The sequence below is a fragment of the Elephas maximus genome, chromosome 8, assembly GCF_024166365.1.
Source record: "Elephas maximus indicus isolate mEleMax1 chromosome 8, mEleMax1 primary haplotype, whole genome shotgun sequence".
Classification (NCBI taxonomy): Eukaryota; Metazoa; Chordata; class Mammalia; order Proboscidea; family Elephantidae; genus Elephas; species Elephas maximus.
In genome coordinates this window covers 81464602-81485972 of record NC_064826.1, presented here as the reverse complement: position 1 = coordinate 81485972, position 21371 = coordinate 81464602, and positions in this window count along the sequence as shown.

The following is a 21371-nucleotide window of genomic DNA, read 5'->3' as shown; positions in this document are numbered from 1 at the left end:
TAAAGGAAGAACTGTATGTAAACTATTGTATTTAATAACTAAGTGGTTAGCACATTAAAATTTTAAGAAATTACTTTAAATAAAATAATTAGATATATTTGTTTTTTATCTTCTTTAGGGTAATTGTAGGACATGCCCTCTGTGTTGTTATGATGCCTGTACCAGGTTTCACACAAGGTAGATTAATCAGGTTCTGTGGGAACAAAACAAAACAGTACAAAACACACATGCTATCACTTGCTTAGAAGAAAGACCTGGCAATCTACTTCCAAAGAAACCAGCCATTGAAAGCCCTATGAAGCACAGTTCTACTCTGATACACATGCAGTCGCCATGAGTCAAAATTGACTCCAGGTCAACCTTTTCTTCTTTATTTTTTAAATCACTTGCTGCTGAGATCAGAATAAGAGGGGCTTATAGGAGCTGACAAAGTAAAGAAAAATGATTTATTTTCAGGAGAAAAATAATTGTACAATATGTAGAGTAAAAACAAAATATTCTGTCATAGGGAAATTTAATAACATTAATAACATATGGTTCAAAGTTATCGAAAGGAAATATGGCTGACACTGTTGGTTATTTTTTCCAACCCCCTTTCTTATCCGCCTTTCCCTTGGTCATTTTATGGAAAAGCTAAACACTAATTTTCCCAGCTTCTCTTGTATCTAGGTATATGACATATTTCCAGTCAATGAAACCTAGCTGGACACGGGCTAATCAACACTAATGTGATGATTAGAACAAGGGACACCATCTTTTGACCATGTGTTTACAAGCACATGAAATAACTTGTTCAAAGTGAAATAATCTGTATTTGAGATTACGCTTGTAATTTACGGCTTCAAGTAGTAGAATTCTTTATAATACTTCAGAGTCTTCTTAATTATAATGCGTTTATAATTAGGTAGTATATAGTCATCCTTGGTCATTCTCTCCATTTGTTTATTTTAATCAACAACTTAAAGGACCCAATGTTTTTCTTTGCAGTCGAAAGCCCTAGAATCCAAGCTACTTTGAAATTTCTAATGGTAAAACATTTTGAAGTCAAATTACAGGGGGTTGGAGAAAGTTGTTATAGTTGTTGTTTTTGTATTTTATAGGTTATATTTTTAGAAATGTAGCTCTGAATATTTTCTCACATAGAATATTTTAAAAAGTTATAATTTTGAATATTGATTCATTTCTCAAATCTGAGTATGATAATGTCTATCACCAGTGCCTTCATCTCATGTTGCACAAAACCTTGCAAAGTACTACGCGTGTGCTAAGGAAAAAGCCCTGATCCCTCATAGCTCTAGATGCAAGTCTTACAGGATTCAATCTTGTGCAGATCTATTTCCTCATCCTTTGCTGCCCTGACCCTTGTTCTGGATGTTGAAACGTACAGTTCCTGATTTGTGTCTTCCTGTGTCCTCTCGGTAGCCACTATTGTATTGTATGGAGCCCTATTTCTTCTCCCTCTTCTTATTTCATCCTTTTGCTTTCCAAATCGTTAAGTGCTGTGGCTGCTTACCAAAAGGTTGGCAGTTTAAATCCACCAGGTGTTCCTTGGAAGCTCTATGGGACAGTTCTACTCTGCCCTATTGGGTTGCTAGGAGTCAGATGACATCAAGTTTGGTTTGGTTTTGGTTCATTCCAAAGGAAGTTCCTGTCTCCCTCCATAAGCAAAGCCCCAATGCACCCTGGATGAATTTTCTATCATTTCCCCATAATGGCTGCTCATGGGGAATTCAGAATTTCACAAGCAGGTTATATAATGAAAAAGATCAGGACAGAGAATGCTTTGTGGTGCCTCAAGCCAATTTTGATAAAGCCAGGCATATTTTCTGCTTTAACTGCCTCTTCAACCTCTTCCTGGCTATTAATCCTCCTAGTAACCCCAGATTTAATATTTTGAGCAACGAATGCTGTAGTCAAAGGGAATGCTCAACTGGGACCGTGCTCAGCGCACATTTAACTTCTTAAAGTCAGCTTCTAGCACTGCAGCACACCTGGAACATAGTTTGAGAGGGAGGAGAACAACAAGAAGCAGAGAAAAGAGGCTGAGTGGGCTAGTGGGGTCCAATCACAAATGACTTCACATTCCACAGCATGTTACATGGGGGTAAATTAAAAAAAAAAAAAAAAGTAAATACCAAACAGAGAAATCTCATAATTTCTAACGAAGTTACAGAGGAATTAAATATTGTTGGATAAGCTCAAATGACATAAGTTGAACTAAATAAAAACATTAGATGATCAAGACCAGTGTTTTGCAAACTTTCAGGTATATACAAATTGCCCAGGGTCATGTTAAAAAGCAGATTCTGATTCTAGGGGTCTGGGGTGGTGCCTGAGACTCCACGGCTAACAAGCTCCCAGGTGATAATGGCGCCGCTAGACCAGGGGCCAGACATTGAGTAGCAAGGATTTAGAATACCCTATTTTTCCTCCCATGGAAACATATACATTTTACATGAAGGTATTCTATGAAACAATTAAAAGTAACTCCCAATCTACTCTGAGCTTTAGTGTGAAGATTAGGAAAAGAAAAAAAAAAAAAAAGCAAGATGTGCAATGGAGAACCAACCAAGTAAACATGGGATTTCTCAGGGTTCAATTAAGATAGTAAGAATCCAAAACAAAGTGATTAGATCTGAAGTTCTAGCGAATATGCCCACACATTTGTATCAAGGAAAGCAATGGTAGCACACATCCCACTAATAAATAATTCTGACTTCTAGAGAAGAGGATCAGAATCATCTGTTCTCTCATTGACCTGCCAAAGCTTGTAAAACCTCTCCACCAGTGAGTCAATGCGCCCCTGCTACACCTTGGCCTTCCCCTAGCATAAGAGTCTGTCGTCTAGAAACTTTTAGGTTGGGCCCTGAAGAACTTATACTTCTAGTCTTTCCAGGTTTGCAGTATTCATGTCCTGAGGTCCTGTTTTCTTCAAATTTGATCTGTTCATAGTAAATGATGATAACATGGATTTAGATATATACATACATATAACCCAACCCAGTGCCCTTGAGTCAATTCTGACTCATAGCAACCCTATAGGACAGAGTAGAACTGCCCCACAGGGTCTCCAAGGAGCACTTGGCGGATTCGAACTGCCGACCCTTTGGTTAGCAGCCGTAGCACTTAACCACTACACCAATATATATGCATATATTTAATAATTTACACTTGTAAAATCCTTTAAAATAATTTGATCCCCACAACAACCCTGTGCTGTTGGCTATTTTGTCCATTTTACTGACAAGAAAACCAAAGCTTGAAGATGTTATGAAACTTGTCTAGAATGAGGTAGTTTATTAGTGGCAAAATCAGGATTCAAATCTACATCTTTGGATTTAAAAATCTCAGCTTATTTCCACCAGTCTTTATTTCTTTTTTATCACGCAGAGCATATGTGGAAGTGAAGTTATGGTCAAGCTAATAGGGTAATCTCTAAGGTAGCTTAAACAAGGACTGGAGAAAGAGAACAGAGAGCCAGCCATCTTCTCAGGAATGGTGACCAACAAGCAGCTCTGCAGAGTCAAGGTGCAGGGCTAAAAATGATGTGTTAGTTCTGATTAAATAATAAGCTCTGACATGAAGCAGATGACAGACAACAGGAAAGACCCAGAGCCTGTCAGTGTATGGACTGAAAATAAATAACTCCTGTCTATGGAACACCAATAACCCAGGATTTCTTTTGAAGTCCACTCTCCATAGAGAATTAAAAAAACAAAAAGGAGTCAAATTTTGCTTAAAAAAATTATTTCAAATTAGTAGTGTTGGCTGAGCCAGGTAGCTGTTACTATTATTTGTGGTGGATTTTTATGTCTTGTTTGAAATTAGAACTTCTTTTTGTGTGTGTGTGCTTTTTTTTTATAGCTTAATTTTTTTTATAGCTTAATACTTTTTTTAAATGTAACTTACAAATGTCATTTATTTCTTTAAGTAGGTTCTTTTTTACTTCCTTCCTACTGGACTCTTTAGAGACTTGAACATTGTTCGTCTTCACTTCCTTCTAAACAGGTATGCCACTCAGTGGACTATTTGCAATCAGTCGGATTTCACCCGTTAGGAGTGTAGTTAACGAGTTAACTATTCAGATTCATGTTACTCATGTGTGTCAGAGTAGAACTGTGCTCCATAGGGTTATCAATAAATGACTTTTTTGGAAGTAGATCACCAGGAATTTTTTTCCAAGGCACCTCTGGGTGGACTTGAACCTTCAACCTTTTAGTTACCATCTGAGCACGTTAACCGTTTGCACCACCCAGGGACTCCATAAGTGAACCAGGAAATTGTAAGATGACTGTAAAATCTGGATTTATATGTAACCTATGCTAGGATAAATTTAGTAACCAGGCTATACTTAGGTGACATGAGTTTCGTGCCCAGAGATGCTCACTCATGGGAGATAAATAGCTTCTAGCTTCTATACTCTTAGTGGAAACCCTGGTGGCATAGTGGTTAAGTGCTACAGCTGCTAACCAAGAGGTCAGCAGTTCAAATTCGACAGGCGCTCCTTGGAAACTCTATGGGGAAGTTCTACTCCGTCCTATAGGGTCACTATGAGTTGGACTTGATGGCAGTGGGTTTGGTGTTTTTGGTTTTTATACTCTTAGTGTATGTCTTGGTTATGTCTATTGAGATGAGCTATGAAGCGCGCCCTATAAGAAGCGCAAGGAAAGGCCCTTAGAGCTAGGAGTAAGGTGCTTGAAAAAGAAGCAATGATGCTTGGGTATTGTCAATAGAAGATAGGATCATCTGGGAAGTCAGGATTACCTGGGAAACCAGCTTGAATATCCTTCCCTTGGGTCATATTTTTATCCCAGATGTAATGAATGAAAACCATATTCTTACTTTTAACAACTTTGTTGTTGTTGTTAGGTGCCATTTCATTGGTTCCCACTCATAGCGACCCTATGTAATTCAGAACGGAACACTGCCTGGTCCTGCGCCATGCCCACAATCATTGTTATGCTTGAGCCCATTACTGCAGCCACTGTGTCAATCCATCTTGTTGAGGGTCTTCCTCTTCTTCACTGAGCCAGTACTTTTCCAAGCATGATGTCCTTCTCCAGGGACTGATCCTTCCTGATAACATGTTCAAAGTATGTAAGAAGTAGTCTTGCCATTCTTGCTTCTAAGGAGCATTCTGGTTGTACTTTTTCTAAGACATTTACCAATTTAATAAATAACAATTATAATTGTTAGTTGAAATTATCACCTGATTTACATGTTCCATTTTATCTTTGTGACTATAGCACAGCTTGCTCTAACTATTGTAGTCTATTCCTAATCTAAGATTAAATACTATGCAAGGCTGAGGGTGGAATCCTGCTGAAATTTTATGTATGAGTGCTAAGTTATGCATCAGTGAAAGACAAAAACTCTGGTGCTATGAGGAAAATTCAATTGAATCTAGATTATTTTAATTTGGAGATGATGGTTTAAAATGGATTGATTCATTATTTCCCCACCATAGCTATAGTAATAGTACGGCAGTGTACAATCTCTCCCCAGTATACATACTAAAATTATTCTGGACTCAGAGACTAAAATTTTGCTTTGGAGTTTAGAGTCAAAATATAGGTCATTTGTTTTCTCAAGAATTTAAGGTATTTATTTTAAAGTTGCCTTAGAAATGAAATTTTAGGAAAATTAGGACTCTCTTAGCTCTCTGTTAAAATTTGACCTCTTTCAATTTTATAAACAGTGACTGGGCAGTTTTCAACCTTTTGCAGAAAGGGGATTTAAAAGTTGATGCAGCTATTACTGCACCAAAAGTTGATACAGATGATCACCACACCAAAAAGAACTGATCAACATTCAACTATTTCAGGAGGTAGCATATGATCAAGAACCCGATGGTACTGAAGGAAGAAGTCTCAGCTGCTCTGAAGGCATTGGCAAAAACAAGGCTCCAGGAACTGACAAAATACCAACTGAGATGTTTCAACAAACGGATGTACACTGGAAGCGCTCACTCATCTATGCCAAAAAATTTGGATGACAGCTACCTGGCCAACTGACTGGAAGACACGTATGTATGTGCTGGTTACAAAGAAACCTGATCCAACAGAATGTGGAGATTATTGAGCAATATCCTTAATATCCCATGCAAGTAAAATTTTGCTGAAGATAATTAAAAAATGGTTGTAGCCATACAACAGATTCAGAAGAGGACATGGAATGAGGGCTATCATTGCTGATGTCGGATGAATCTTGGCTGAAATCACAGAATACCAGAAAAATGTTTACCTGTGTTTTACTGACTATGCAAAGGCATTCGACTTCAACTGTGTGGATCGTAACAAATTATGGATAACATTGGGAAGAATGGGAATTCCAGAACACTTAACTGTGCTCTTGAGGAGCCTGTAGTTAGACCAAAAGGCAGTGGTTCGAACAGAACAAGGGAATACTGCATGGTTTAAAGTTAGGAAAGGTGTGTGTCAGGGTTGTTTTCTTTCACTGTGCTTATTCAATCTGTATGCTCAGCAAATAACCTAAGAAGCTAGACTGTATAAAGAAGAACGTGGTGTTGTGATTGGAACAAGACTCATTAACAACCTATGATATACAGATGACACAACCTTGCTTGCTGAAAGTGAAGAGGACTTGAACCACCTATTGATGAATATCAAAGACTACAGCCTTCAGAATGGATTGCACCTCAACATAAAGAAAACAAAAATCCTCACAACTGGACCAATAAACAAACAACATTATGACAAATGGAGAAAATATTGAAGTTGTCAAGGATTTCATTTTACTTGGATCCAAAATCAACACCCATGGAAGTAGCAGTCAAGAAATCAAATGATGTATTGTATTGAGCAAATCTGCTGTAAAAGACCTCTTCAAAAAGTGTTAAAAAGAAAATATGTCACTTTGAGGACTAAGGTGTGCCTGACCCAAGCCATGGTATTTTCAATCACCTCATATGCATGCAAAAGCTACATAAGGAATAAGGAAGGCTGGAGAAGAATTGATGCCTTTGAATTATGGTGTTGCAGAAGAATATTGAATATACCACGGACTGCCAGAAGAACGAACAAATCTGTCTCGGAAGATGTACAGCCAGAAATCTCCTTAGAAGCGAGGATGGCGAGACTTTGTCTCCCTTACTTTGACCATATTATCGGGACGGACCAATCCCTGGAGAAGGACACCATGCTTGGTAAAGAACAGGGTCAGTAACAAAGAGGAAGACTCTCAATGAGATGGACTGACACAGTGGCTGCAACAACGGGCTCAAACACAGCAACTATTGTGAGGATAGCACAGGACCAGGCAGTGTTTGGTTCTATTGTACATAGGGTCACTATGAGTTGAAACCTGCTGAATAGCACCTAACAACAGCAGCAACCCTGGTTCCTAGCTCATTTTGGTCCTCGGTCAGGATTCCTGTTTGTTTAAGGATTTGGCTCTTCTGGTGACTTGTCCCACCCAGTTGGACACACCTGAACACTCTGACATAAGTTCAAAAGCAGAAATATCAGCAGAGAATTAGTCTATTGATTTGTAAAGAGATTGTTGTTGTTAGCTGCCGATGAGGCCTCTACTCATGACAACCCGTGCACAACAGAACAAAATGCTGCGTGGTCCTGCACCATCCCCATAATAGGTTGTGAATTGTACTGTATTGATCCATGAGGTTTTCATTGGCTAATTTTTGGAAGTAGATCACTAGACCTTTTCTCCTAGTTTGTTATAGTCTGGAAGCTACGGTTTCAGTATCACAGCAACACACAAGCCTCCACAACAGATGGTGGTGGCTGCTCTTGAGTTGCATTGGTCTGAAGGAAGAACCAGGTCTCGCAGATGGAAGGTAATAATTGTAACACTGAACCACCATTGCCCTCACAAGAGACTCTAGCCACTACTTATACTCGCTTTTTCATTATTATAATGAATCCTTCCTTTTTTAAATTAATTTTGTTGTTGTTGTTGAGAATATACACAACAAAACATATACCAATTCAACTGTTTCTACATGTACAATTCAGTGACATTGATTACATTCTTTGAGTTGTGTAACTACTCTCACCCTCTTTTTCTAAGTTGTTTCTTTCCCATTAATATAAACTCACTGACCCCTAAGATTTTTATCTATCTTTTGAGTTGCTGTTGTCATTTTGATCCCTTATAGATTGTTCTTAAAAGAGCGTAATGCTCATGGCAGGTATTTTTTACTAGTTAAGCTAAACTATTGTTTGATTTCAAGAAGATTTCAGGGGATAGTTTTAGTTTAAGATTTTTTTTTAAATTAACTTTCATTGAGCTTCAAGTGAACGTTTACAAATCAAGTCAAACTGTCACATATAAGTTTATATACACCTTACTCCGTACTCCTACTTGCTCTCCCCCTAATGAGTCAGCCCTTCCAGTCTCTGGTGACAATTTTGCCAGCTTCCAACTCTCTCTATCCTCCCATCCCCCCTCCAGACAGGAGATGCCAACACATTCTCAAGTGTCCACCTGATACAAGTAGCTCACTCTTCATCACCATCTCTCTCCCACCCACTGTCCAGTCCCTTCCATGTCTGATGAGTTGTGTTCGGGAATGGTTCCTGTCCTGGGCCAACAGAAGGTTTGGGGACCATGACCACTGGGATTCCTCTAGTCTCATTCAGACCATTAAGTATGGTCTTTTTGTGAGAATTTGGGGTCTGCATCCCACTGATCTCCTGCTCCCTCAGGGGTTCTCTGTTGTGCTCCCTGTCACGGCAGTCATCAATTGTGGCCGGGCACCAACTAGTTCTTCTGGTCTCAGGATGATGTAGGTCTCTGGCTCATGTGGCCCTTTCTATCTCTTGGGCTCTTAGTTATCGTGTGACCTTGGTGTTCTTCATTCTCCTTTGCTCCAGGTGGGTTGAGACCAATTGATGCATCTTAGATGGTCGCTTGTTAGCATTTAAGACCCCATATACCACATTTCAAAGTGGGATGCAGAATGTTTTCATAATAGAATTATTTTGCCAATTGACTTAGAAGTCCCCTTAAACCATGGCCCCCAAACCCCCACCCTTGCTCCGCTGACCTTTGAAGCATTCAGTTTATCCCGGAAACTTCTTCGCTTTTAGTCCAGTCCAGTTGAGCTGACCTTCCATGTATTGAGTATTGTCCTTCCCTTCACCTAAAGCAGTTCTTATCTACTAACTAATCAGTAAAAAACCCTCTCCCACCCTCCCTCCCTCCCGCCCTCGTAACAACAAAAGTATGTGTTCTTCTCAGTTTATACTATTTCTCAAGATCTTATAATAGTGGTCTTATAAAATATTTGTCCTTTTGCCTCTGACTAATTTCGCTCAGCATAATGCCTTCCAAGTTCCTCCATGTTATGAAAAGTTTCACAGGTTCATCACTGTTCTTTATCGATGCGTAGTGTTCCATTGTGTGAATATACCACAATTTATTTAACCATTCATCCGTTGATGGACCCCTTGGTTGCTTCCAGCTTTTTGCTATTGTAAACAGAGCTGCAATGAACATGGGTGTGCATATATCTGTTTGTGTGAAGGCTCTTACTTCTCTAGGGTATATTCCGAGGAGTGGGATTTCTGGGTTATATGGTAGTTCTATTTCTAACTGTTTAAGATAACGCCAGATAGATTTCCAAAGTGGTTGTACCATTTGACATTCCCACCAGCAGTGTATAAGAGTTCCAATCTCTCCGCAGCCTCTCCAACATTTATTATTTTGTGTTTTTTGGATTAATGCCAGCCTTGTTGGAGTGAGATGGAATCTCATCGTAGTTTTAATTTGCATTTCTCTAATGGCTAAAGATCAAGAGCATTTTCTCATGTATCTGTTAGCTGCCTGAATATCTTCTTTAGTGAAGTGTGTGTTCATATCCTTTGCCCACTTCTTGACTGGGTTGTTTGTCTTTTTGTGGTTGAGTTTTGACAGAATCATATAGATTTTAGAGATCAGGCGCTGATAGGAGATGTCATAGCTGAAAATTCTTTCCCAGTCAGTAGGTGGTCTTTTTACTCTTTTGGTGAAGTCCTTAGATGAGCATAGGTGTTTGATTTTTAGGAGCTCCCAGTTATCTGGTTTCTCTTCATCATTTTTGGTAATGTTTTGTATTCTGTTTATGCCTTGTATTAGGGCTCCTAAGGTTGTCCCTATTTTTTCTTCCATGATCTTTATCGTCTTAGTCTTTATGTTTAGGTCTTTGATCCACTTGGAGTTAGTTTTTGTGCATGGTGTGAGGTATGGGTCCTGTTTCCTTTTTTTGCAAATGGATATCCAGTTATGCCAGCACCATTTGTTAAAAAGACTATCTTTTCCCCAATTAACTGACACTGGTCCTTTGTCAAACATCAGCTGCTCATATGTGGATGGATTTATATCTGGGTTCTCAATTCTGTTCCATCGGTCTATGTGCCTGTTGTTGTACCAGTACCAGGCTGTTTTGACTACTGTGGCTGTATAATAGGTTCTGAAATCAGGTAGAGTGAGGCCTCCCACTTTCTTCTGCTTTTTCAGTAATGCTTTGCTTATCCGAGGCTTCTTTCCCTTCCGTATGAAGTTGGTGATTTGTTTCTCCATCACCTTAAAAAATGACATTGGAATTTGGATCGGAAGTGCATTGTATGTATAGATGGCTTTTGGTAGAATAGACATTTTTACTATGTTAAGTCTTCCTATCCATGAGCAAGGTATGTTTTTCCACTTAATTAGGTCTTTTTTAGTTTCTTGTAGTAGTACTTTGTAGTTTTCTTTGTATAGGTCTTTTATATCTTTGGTAAGATTTATTCCTAAGTATTTTATCTTCTTGGGGGCTACTGTGAATGGTATTTATTTGGTTATTTCCTCTTCGATGTTCTTTTTGTTGATGTAGAGGAATCCAAGTGATTTTTGTATGTTTATTTTATAACCTGAGACTCTGCCAAACTCTTCTATTAGTTTCAGTAGTTTTCTGGAGGATTCCTTAGGGTTTTCTGTGTATGAGATCATGTCATCTGCGAATAGAGATAATTTTACTTCCTCCTTGTCAGTCTGGATGCCCTTTATTTCTTTGTCTAGCCTAATTGCTCTGGCTAGGACCTCTAGCACAATGTTGAATAAGAGCGGTGATAAAGGGCATCCTTGTCTGGTTCCTGTTCTCAAGGGAAATGCTTTCAGGCTCTCTCCATTTAGAGTGATGTTGGCTGTTGGCTTTGTATAGATGCCCCTTATTATGTTGAGGAATTTTCCTTCAATTCCTATTTTGGTGAGAGTTTTTATCATAAATGGGTGTTGGACTTTGTCAAATGCCTTTTCTGCATCAATTGATAGGATCATGTGGTTTTTGTCTTTTATTTATATGGTGGATTACATTAATGGTTTTTCTAATATTAAATCCCACTTGGTCATGGTGGATTAATTTTTTGATATGTTGTTGAATTCTATTGGCTAGAATTTTGTTGAGGATTTTTGCATCTATGTTCATGAGGGATATAGGTCTGTAATTTTCTTTTTTTGTGATGTCTTTACCCGGTTTTGGTATCAGGGAAATGGTAGCTTCATAGAATGAGTTCGGTAGTATTCCGTCATTTTCTATACTTTGAAATACCTTTAGTAGTAGTGGTGTTAACTCTTCTCTGAAAGTTTGGTAGAACTCTGCAGTAAAGCCATCTGGGCCAGGGCTTTTTTTTGTTGGGAGTTTTTTGATTACCGTTTCAATCTCTTTTTTTGTTATGGGTCTATTTAGTTGTTCTACTTCTGATTGTGTTAGTTTAGGTAGGTAGTGTTTTTCTAGGAATTCATCCATTTCTTCTAGGTTTGCAAGTTTGTTAGAGTACAATTTTTCATAATAATCTGATATGATTGTTTTAATTTTGGTTGGGTCTGTTGTGATGTGGCCCATCTCGTTTCTTATTCGGGTTATTTGTTTCCTTTCCTGTATTTCTTTAGTCAGTCTGGCCAATGGTTTATCAATTTTATTAATTTTTTCAAAGAACCAGCTTTTGGCTTTGTTAATTCTTCCAATTGTTTTTCTGTTCTCTAATTCATTTAGTTCAGGTCTAATTTTTATTATTTGTTTTCTTCTGGTGTCTGATGGATTTTTAGTTGCTCACTTTCTATTTGTTCAAGTTGTAGGGACAGTTCTCTGATTTTGGCTCTTTCTTCTTTTTGTATGTGTGCATTTATCGATATAAATTGGCCTCTGAGCACTGCTTTTGCTGTGTCCCAGAGGTTTTGATATGAAGTATTTTCATTCTCGTTGCATTCTATGAATTTCCTTATTCCCTCCTTAATGTCTTCTATAACCCAGTCTTTTTTCAGGAGGGTATTGTTCAGTTTCCAAGTATTTGATTCCTTTTCCCTAATTTTTCTGTTATTAATTTCCACTTTTATGGCCTTGTGGTCTGAAGATGCTTTGTAATATTTCGATGTTTTGGATTCTGCAAAGGTTTGTTTTATGACCTAATATGTGGTCTATTCTAGAGAATGTTCCATGTGTGCTAGAAAAAAAAGTATACTTTACAGCAGTTGGGTGGAGAGTTCTGTATAAGTCAATGAGGTCAAGTTGGTTGTTGTAAGTAGGTCTTCCGTGTCTCTATTGAGCTTCTTACTGGATGTCCTGTCCTTCTCCGAAAGTGGTGTGTTGAAGTCTCCTACTATAATTGTGGAGGTGTCTATCTCACTTTTCAGTTCAGTTAAAATTTGATTTATGTATCTTGCAGCCCTGTCATTGGGTGCTTAAATATTTAATATGGTTATATCTTCCTGGTCAATTGTCCCTTTTATCATTATGTAGTGTCCTTCTTTATCCTTTGTGGTGGATTTAAGTCTAAAGTCTATTTTGTCAGAAATTAATATTGCTACTCCTGCTCTTTTTTGATTATTGTTTGCATGATATATTTTTTTCCATCCTTTGAGTTTTAGTTTGTTTGGGTCTCTGAGTCTAAGGTGTGTCTCTTATAGGCAGCATATAGATGGATCGTGTTTCTTTATCCAGTCTGAGACTCTCTGTCTCTTTATTGGTACATTTAGTCCATTTTCATTCAGCGTAATTATAGGTAAGTATGTGTTTAGTGTTGTCATTTTGATGCCTTTTTATGTGTGTTGTTGACAATTTCAATTTTCCACTTACTTTTTTGTGCTGAGACGTTTTTCTTTGTAAATCATGTGTTCCCCATTTTCAAAGTATTTGACTTTATGTTTGCTGAGTCGTTATGTTTTTCTTGGTTTTTATTTTGAGTTATGGAGTTGTTATACCTCTTTGTGGTTACCTTAATATTTACTCCTATTTTTCTAAGTAAAAACCTAACTTGTATTGTCCTATATTGCCTTGTATCCCTCTCCATATGGCAGTTCTATGCCTCCTGTATTTAGTCCCTCTTTTTGATTATTTTGATCTTTTACATATTGACTTCACTGATTCCCTGTTTTGAGCATTTTTTTTTTTTTAATTAGTCTAAATTTGTTTTTGTGATTTCCCTATTTGAGTTGATATCAGGATGTTCTGTTTTGTGACCTTGTGTTGTGCTGGTATCTGATATTATTGGTTTTCTGACCAATTTCCTTTAGTATTTCTTGTAGCTTTGGTTTGGTTTTTGCAAATTCTCTAAGCTTGTGTTTATCTGTAAATGTTTTAATTTCACCTTCATATTTCAGAGAGAGTTTTGCTGGATATATGATCCTTGGCTGGCAGTTTTTCTCCTTCAGTGCTCTGTGTATGTCGTCCCATTGCCTTCTTGCCTGCATGGTTTCTGCTGAGTAGTCTGAACCTATTCTTATTGATTCTCCCTTGTAGGAGACCTTTTTTTTTTATCCCTGGCTGCTTTTAAAATTTTCTCTTTATCTTTGGTTTTGGCAAGTTTGATGATAATATGTCTGGGTGTTTTTCTTTTTGGATCAATCTTAAATGGGGTTTGATGAGCATCTTGGATAGATATCCTTTTGTCATTCGTGATGTCAGGGAGGTTTTCTGTCAGCAGATCTTCAACTATTCTCTCTGTGTTTTCTGTCCTCCCTCCCTGTTCTGGGACTCCAATCACACGCAAGTTATCCGTCTTGATAGAGTCCCACATGATTCTTAGGGTTTCTTCATTTTTTTTAATTCTTTTATCTGATTTTTTTTTCAGCTATGTTGGTCTTAATTCCCTGGTCTTCCAGGTGTCCCAGTCTGCATTCTAATTGCTCGAGTCTGCTCCTCTGACTTCCTATTGCATTGTCTAATTCTGTAATTTTATTGTTAATCTTTTGCATTTCTGAATGCTGTCTCTCTATGGATTCTTGCAACTTATTAATTTTTCCACTATGTTCTTGAATAATCTTTTTGAGTTCTTCAACTGTTTTATCAGTGTGTTCCTTGGCTTTTTGTGCAGATTGCCTTATTTCATTTCTGAGGTCTTGAAGCATTCTGTAAATTAGTTTTTTATATTCTGTATCTGATAATTCCAGGATTGTTTCTTCATTTGGGAAAGATTTTGATTCTTTTGTTTGGGGGGTTGTAGAAGCAGTCATGGCCTGCTTTTTTATGTGGTTTGATATCGACTGCTGTCTCTGAACCATCACTAAGATATTGTAGTGATTTATTCTATATTTTCTCACTGAGTCTTATCTTGTTTTGTTTTTTTTCAATATACGTGGATAGGTTACTAGATTATGCTGTATTGATTGTTGTAGCCCTTGACTTACTTATGACCAATTACCAGCTGGTTTGGGCTGTTACCAGATATATATGCCTGAGTCCATTCACTATCCTTGAGTAGAATCTGATTTGGGGTCATCAAGTGTGTGATGCATCCTATCACCTATCCACCTTGAGAAGCAGTGGTGATAGTTGTGTGCACCAGATTCTAGTAGCAGCTGAGGTTCACACTCCAGGGGGGACAGGATGCTGACAGGCTTCCCCCAAGTGTCAGTGAGGTAGGTGTGTCTCTATTCCTAAAGCACCTTGGTGGGTGGGCTCTGCAGCTGTACCTTAGGCCCCCAATGCAAGTATCTCTACAGATTGGTAGGCGTCACCCTCCTTAGACCCCTAAGGCAGGAGGCTAGGTGGTCTGGAGGGAGCTTCAGCCCTCAGTTCCCTGTTGTGGGTCAGTGAGGGCTCTGTTGAATACGCAGAGATATCAGACCTGGGAAACTTGTCTTTCCAGTAAATCCGCTGACTGGGACTCTGGCTCCAGGCTCCGAAAACAGACTCTGCTTCCCCGTAGTTGTTTGTTCTCCGTCTCTGTCACTCAGGTCAACTCTTTGAATCTGTGTTTGTTGGTCAGGGTTTGTAGATTGTCGTGTATGTGATCGATTCACTTGTTTTTCCGAGTCTTTGTTGCAAGAGGGATCCGAGGTAGCATCTACCTAGTCAGCCATCTTGGCCCCCCTCCTAAAAGTCTTTCAGTTTAAGATTTAAAGATTATCTCAGGGCAATAGTTTCAGGGGTTCGTCTATCCTCCATGGCTCCAGGAACTCTGGACTCCATGAGAATTTTAAATTCTGTTCTGCATTTTCCTCCTTTTGATCAGGACTCTTCTATAGAATCTTTGATCAAAATGTTCAATAATAGTAATTGGGCACCATTTCTTCTGGTGTTATGGCAAAGGAGGCAGTTGTTCATGAGGCAATTAGCCACAGATTCCATAAAAAAAACAAACCACACCCACTGCCGTCAAGTAGATTCCGACTCACAGTGGACAGGGTAGAACTTCTCCATAGTGTTTCCAAGGAGTGGCTGGTAGATTCAAATTGCTTATGTTTTGGTTAGTAGCCAAGCTCTTAACCTTTGAGCCATCAGGGCTCCACAAGTTCCATATCCTCCTCCTGTTCCTGACTTTCCTTCTTCCTCTGTTGCTCCAGGCAAATAGAGACCAATTGTCATGCCTTGGATAGCTGCTTTCAAGGGTTTAAGCCCCAGACACTACACAATGAACTAGTAGGTGGAACAGAAGCATGAAACACATTATTAGGCCAGTTAACCAGGATGTCCCATGAAACTATGACCCTAAACCTCCAAACCAAGGAACCAGATCCCATGAGGTTTTTGGTTGTACATAGCAGACTCAGCAGCTACTCTTTTTTTTTTTTTTTGGTCATTTTTGTTAATATACACATTTGCCGATTCAACTTTTTACAGGTGTATAGATTACTGACATTGATTACAATTATTGGTACACAACCCTACCCCTAATCAATGCAATTTTTCCATCACTGTTAAACCCCTCCCCCCATTACCTCATCCCTCTCACCTGTGGTAACCACTAATAAACTTCAGTCTCTATACATTTGCCTTTTCTTGTCTTTTTATATAAGTGAGATTATACAATATTTGTCCTTTTGTGATTGACTTATTCCACTCAGGGTAATGTCTTCTAGCTTCATCCATACTGCAGCATGCTTCAAGACTCCATTTCTCCTACTGTCTGAGTAGTATTCCATTGTATACAGGTACCACATTTTGTTTATCCATTCATTTGTTGATGGACGTTTAGATTGTTTCTACCTTTTGGCTATTGTGAATGAATATTCTGCAATGAACATTGGTGTACTAGTCTCTTTTTGAGTCTTTGCTTTCAAATCTTTTGGGTGTATACCTGGAGTGGAATTGCCGGATCATATAGTAGTTCTATTTTTAGGTTTTTGAGGAACTGCCACACTTTTTTCCACAACAGCTGTGCCATTTCACGTTCCCACCAGCAATGAAAATGGGTTCCAGTTTCCCAATATCTTCACCAACATTTGTTATTTTCTGTTTTTTTTAGTTTTTTTGGTCTTAGCCATCCTAGTGTGAGTGAAATGTTAACCCACTGTGATTTTGATTTGCATCTGGCGGCTAATGGTGTTGAACATTTTTTCACGTGTTTGGTAGCCATTTGAATGTCTTTTTCGGTGAAATATCTATTTGGGCCCTTTGCCATTTTTATTATTGTTTTTTTTTTTGTGTTTTTGTTGTTAAGTTGTTGAAGTTTTATATATATTTTGGTAATTAGATTCTCACTGAATATATGATAAATCCTTTCTTATCACAAAGGTAGTAAATATATCCAACGCTAGAAATTTTAGAAAATATATTTAATTTCATAGCAAGTAAATTACTATATCTATATCTAATGAAGAAAATCACTAGTGAAGAGAACTGAAAACCAGTTTTCCTGTGTGTAAGTACAACTTTTTAAACAAAAATAATAGTATATATTTTTTTACTTAAGATATAACGATCATTTCCCCATGTCATTGTATTTTCGTACAGCACCTTTTTCACAATGGCTCCAGAGATTCCCATTATAAACCTGTCTCATAAACCAGTTTCTTACTTTGGACACATTTTGATTTTTTATATTTTAATAATATTGTATGAACACCTTTGTATACATAGATTTGGTGGACCCATGATATTAAGGTATATTTCTAAAATTTAATTATATTTGATTATATATATGTTTTTGAGGCTTACATTCCCAGTGGATACATATCTCTAATAACATTTTCAAAGTGGAGCTGTTTTCATATTTAAGAGTAAACTCAGGAATTTTCATCTCTTGTGGGAAATATCACTCTGCTGACAAACTGAATGTAATCAGAATGAGCAAAAAGCTTATTACATGGTTTCTCTTTTTTGCATATAATATCTAAGTTATGGTTCTGATTTTTGTTGTTTATGCCTTCTTCCTTGGTTTGATCTCCGTTTGTTTGTTTTGGGGTTTTTGTTTGTTATTGGTCCAAAAAATAAAAATTCTTTGGGCAGAATCTTTTCCTTTTGCCAAAACCTGGCACAAAATTGATGATATATGAAATAGTACAGCATATAAACATCATGTCACTCTTATATGGAAAATGTTACTAGTTGGGTTCATTTGATCATTTTCCTGTAAAAAGTTTATTAAAACTTTTTCAAGCATATCTGAAGCTGAAAAGGACCTCAGCATGTAGAGTGAATGTATAGATCTGGGGAACCCTCTCATGAAGGCACTAGATAAAATCCAGCTTGTAAAACAATGTAACAGTTAAAATTATTTCATAGCAGCCAGATGTACTGAGCCAGCTCTCCATGCCAACTCATAAATATTTCCAGCCACATACACTTTCCAAAGGATAATCTTCCAGTCACAATTAAACTCCCAGCTGTTGTATATTTTGCTGCTTCAGTGATTTTGCCTATATACGATTAACATTTTGAAAATTATATCTTTAAACTATTTAGTTATAATAAGTTATTCTTGCAAAAATGCACTTCATATCTTGGATATCACTGTCTAGTAGGCTGTATCCCAAATCTGAAGATCTCCAATTAAGGAAGGGGTAGGTACTTTGCATTCTTCCATGGTTAAACCTATAAGGAGAGGAGTTTCAAATACAATGGTTATAGTAAGAAAAACTACTAAAACCATTAAAACCAAAGATTAACACAGTGATGTCAACTTCAAAACAGTAAAACTCAAACACCTGTTTCTAAAGGAGTGCAAGCACTTTGACCTCCTAAGTTTCTTCTGGCATTTACATTTTCGTAATTCTCTGCATCAACAAACTAGACAACCTGTGAAGATGCTCTGCCTGTGTTTCTTTGCAGTTCTATTTGATCTTTATTGCTATTTACTGTATTTTTTAATATTCATCGCATGGTTTTTTTAGCATGTTAACAATTCTTATTTGTTTGAGTTCCTGTTATGTTCCAGCATTTGTCCTAGATACTTTCTACATTTACTTAATTTATTCTCACAATAACTTTGTGAGGGAATTATTGATTTCCCATATTGCATATGAGAAAATGTAGGTTCAGAGAAGTTGAGTGACTTCACCTATGTCACACAGCTTGAAAGTAGCAGAGCTAGGGTTTAGACTTCAGGCCAGATGAAATAAGTACTACGAATTAGATTCCTGAAAGTAGGCAATTGACTGGAAGAAATAAAGTATAAAATGAAGTACTTGTAAATATAATTTTATTTCATTTTTCCCAAATATTTATTTTTTACATACAAAATATTGTAAGTGAAATACGGTAAAATAAATTCAAAACGTATGGGAAACTTACACTGAGGCCACTGTTCTTATATTTTCTGTTAGTGTGATGAAATCTAAAATTGGGAACAAGAATCACAACTATAAAATTATTGAAAGGCTAAAGATCCTTTCTGGCTATGCCAGTAGACATTTCAAGTAAGTTATTTCATATTACTTCAATAATGTTTTAATGACTATAACATTCTATTCTTTCATAAAGTTTACTGCCATTTGCTTCCCATTCGAAAATAATTTTAAATCAAAGACCCCTTAAGATGAAAAGTACATAGACTGTAGGAAGTTAATAAATCAGAGAATATTCTTTTGCATTTCACCAACCAGAACCTACATCAAGGATCTACAATACGTAAAGATTAAAGCATAAATTACCCAACTTTTTACATTTCTTTCCTGCTTGCCTCCATAGCACAGCTATTACCCAGTGTAGAGAATTGACTCTTTCAGCCTCTTCCAAGGCCCTTATGTCTTCTGAACTAGGTCCAGCCATAGAAGGTACTTTACTGCTATTTGAAGTCAGAGTGAAAGCTAGCCAGGCCAGAATGCATCAAGCTATCTGCCAGCCATATTCAAAAGTAGAAAGATAGGCAATGAGCCTCTGTGAGGAAGCTCACGTGAATTCCTACTGCCAGAATGCAGTACGTACCTTATAAACTGTCTTGTTGATTGTTGAATTTCTATATTCTTTCTGTTTTATCCAGAAAAATGGCATCATTGTCCAATGAAATCTCAAAATACCAAACCTAACTGGTGCCAATGGAAAATTCAATGAGTGACATGTATAAGATTAATCATCAAGGAAATGAATAGCCTTGGTTTAAAGCATTGCAGTTTAAGAAGGCAGTCTGCATGAGCTGCTGTTTTTTTCTTTGCAGTGGTGTGTGGAGTAGAAAGAAATTGGATTGGGAGCAAGAAGACCCTGAACTTTCAAAAGGGGAGAGTAAAAGGGAGCAAATGTTTTTTTCAAGGGATTTAGTAAGTGCTAGGCACTGGGTTAAGAAGCCCTGGTAGCACCGTGGTTGAGCACTCGGCTACTAAGTGAAAGGTCACCTGTTTGAACACATCAGCCACTCTGCTGGAGAAAAGACCTGGTGACCTGCTCCCATAAGGATTATAGCCTAGGTAACCCTATAGAGTGGTTTTACTCTGTCCTATAGGGTCACTAGGAAACCCTGGTTGTGTAGTGGTTAAGAGCTATGACTGCTAACCAAAAGGTCGTCAGTTCGAACCCACCAGGTGCTCCTTGGAAACTCTATGGGGCAGTTCTACTCTGTCCTATAGGTTGCTATGAGTCGGAACCAACTTGACTGCACTAGTTTTATAGAGTCACCATGAGTCAGAATCGACCGGATGGCACATAACAACAACCGCAGGCACTGAGTTAAGGACTTTCTTATTTTATCTCAGTAAAGACTCACAACACTGGGGTTCAGAGACCTGTCCTAGATCAGTGCTAGAAAGCATGAAAAGTAGAAGATAATTATATGTCCACCTGGACCTGGAATGCATCTTCTTGTCATACTTACTAATTAAACATGCTTAAAATCGTATTTGGTTTATCACGAAGAAGGATAAAATCCAATTGTTTTTTCTCAGAGTGACCCTTGAAGGTCATCTGCCTCAGAATCACTTGGAAAGCCTGAGTTCCTTTAAACCTTTGGGGAATCTTTGGGGATGGGCCTGGGATGCAACAATTATAACAAATTCTCAGACAAGTCTTATTATGCACATTAGGATTTGAGAGCTGCTGTTCTGGAAGACTCTCCGGAAAAACATTATATATAATGCTTGTGCTTTTTCACCTTTTAAAGTTTTTCAAAACAAGTTTGACACAGGTGTGTCCTGAGAGTGGGAAGCTGTTTGAAATAAGGCAGCAGCCCCAACTCCATAAAGGAAGTCTGAAGGCCTACATGGATCTTTGCTGCAGGCCAAAAATAAGACAGAGAGACTCTTGCTCAACATCTACACAATTCTTGTGTTTTATTCTGGAGCCTGAAAGACCGTTCGAGTGTACATTATATTTTTCACACTTTAGGGTACAGACAGAGACATAGGGAGGGAGGGTTAGAGGAGGGCATTAGCCCCCAGCGCAAGTCCAAGGGGATGCCAGACAAAGCCAGTGGAGGTGGGGACTGGGGGTGCAAACTTAGAGATTGCCCCAGAGTGCTCGTTACCCTCTCTACGCCTTTGGGTGTAGATAGGTATACGTATTAGAACTTTGTGTTCTGGCAAGATGACCAACAAGGGGAAGCAAATAAAATCATGGAACGAAGGGAAGATCATGAACTTTCAAGAACTACAGACCTGGAATTGAATGTTTACTGAGTGTATGACTTTGGGGTAAGTAAACTTTTGTGAGTCTCAGATTTGGTATCTTTAAAATAAAATAGTGATGATGATAATAATACACAACAGCATTGTGGTTGCCATAAGGA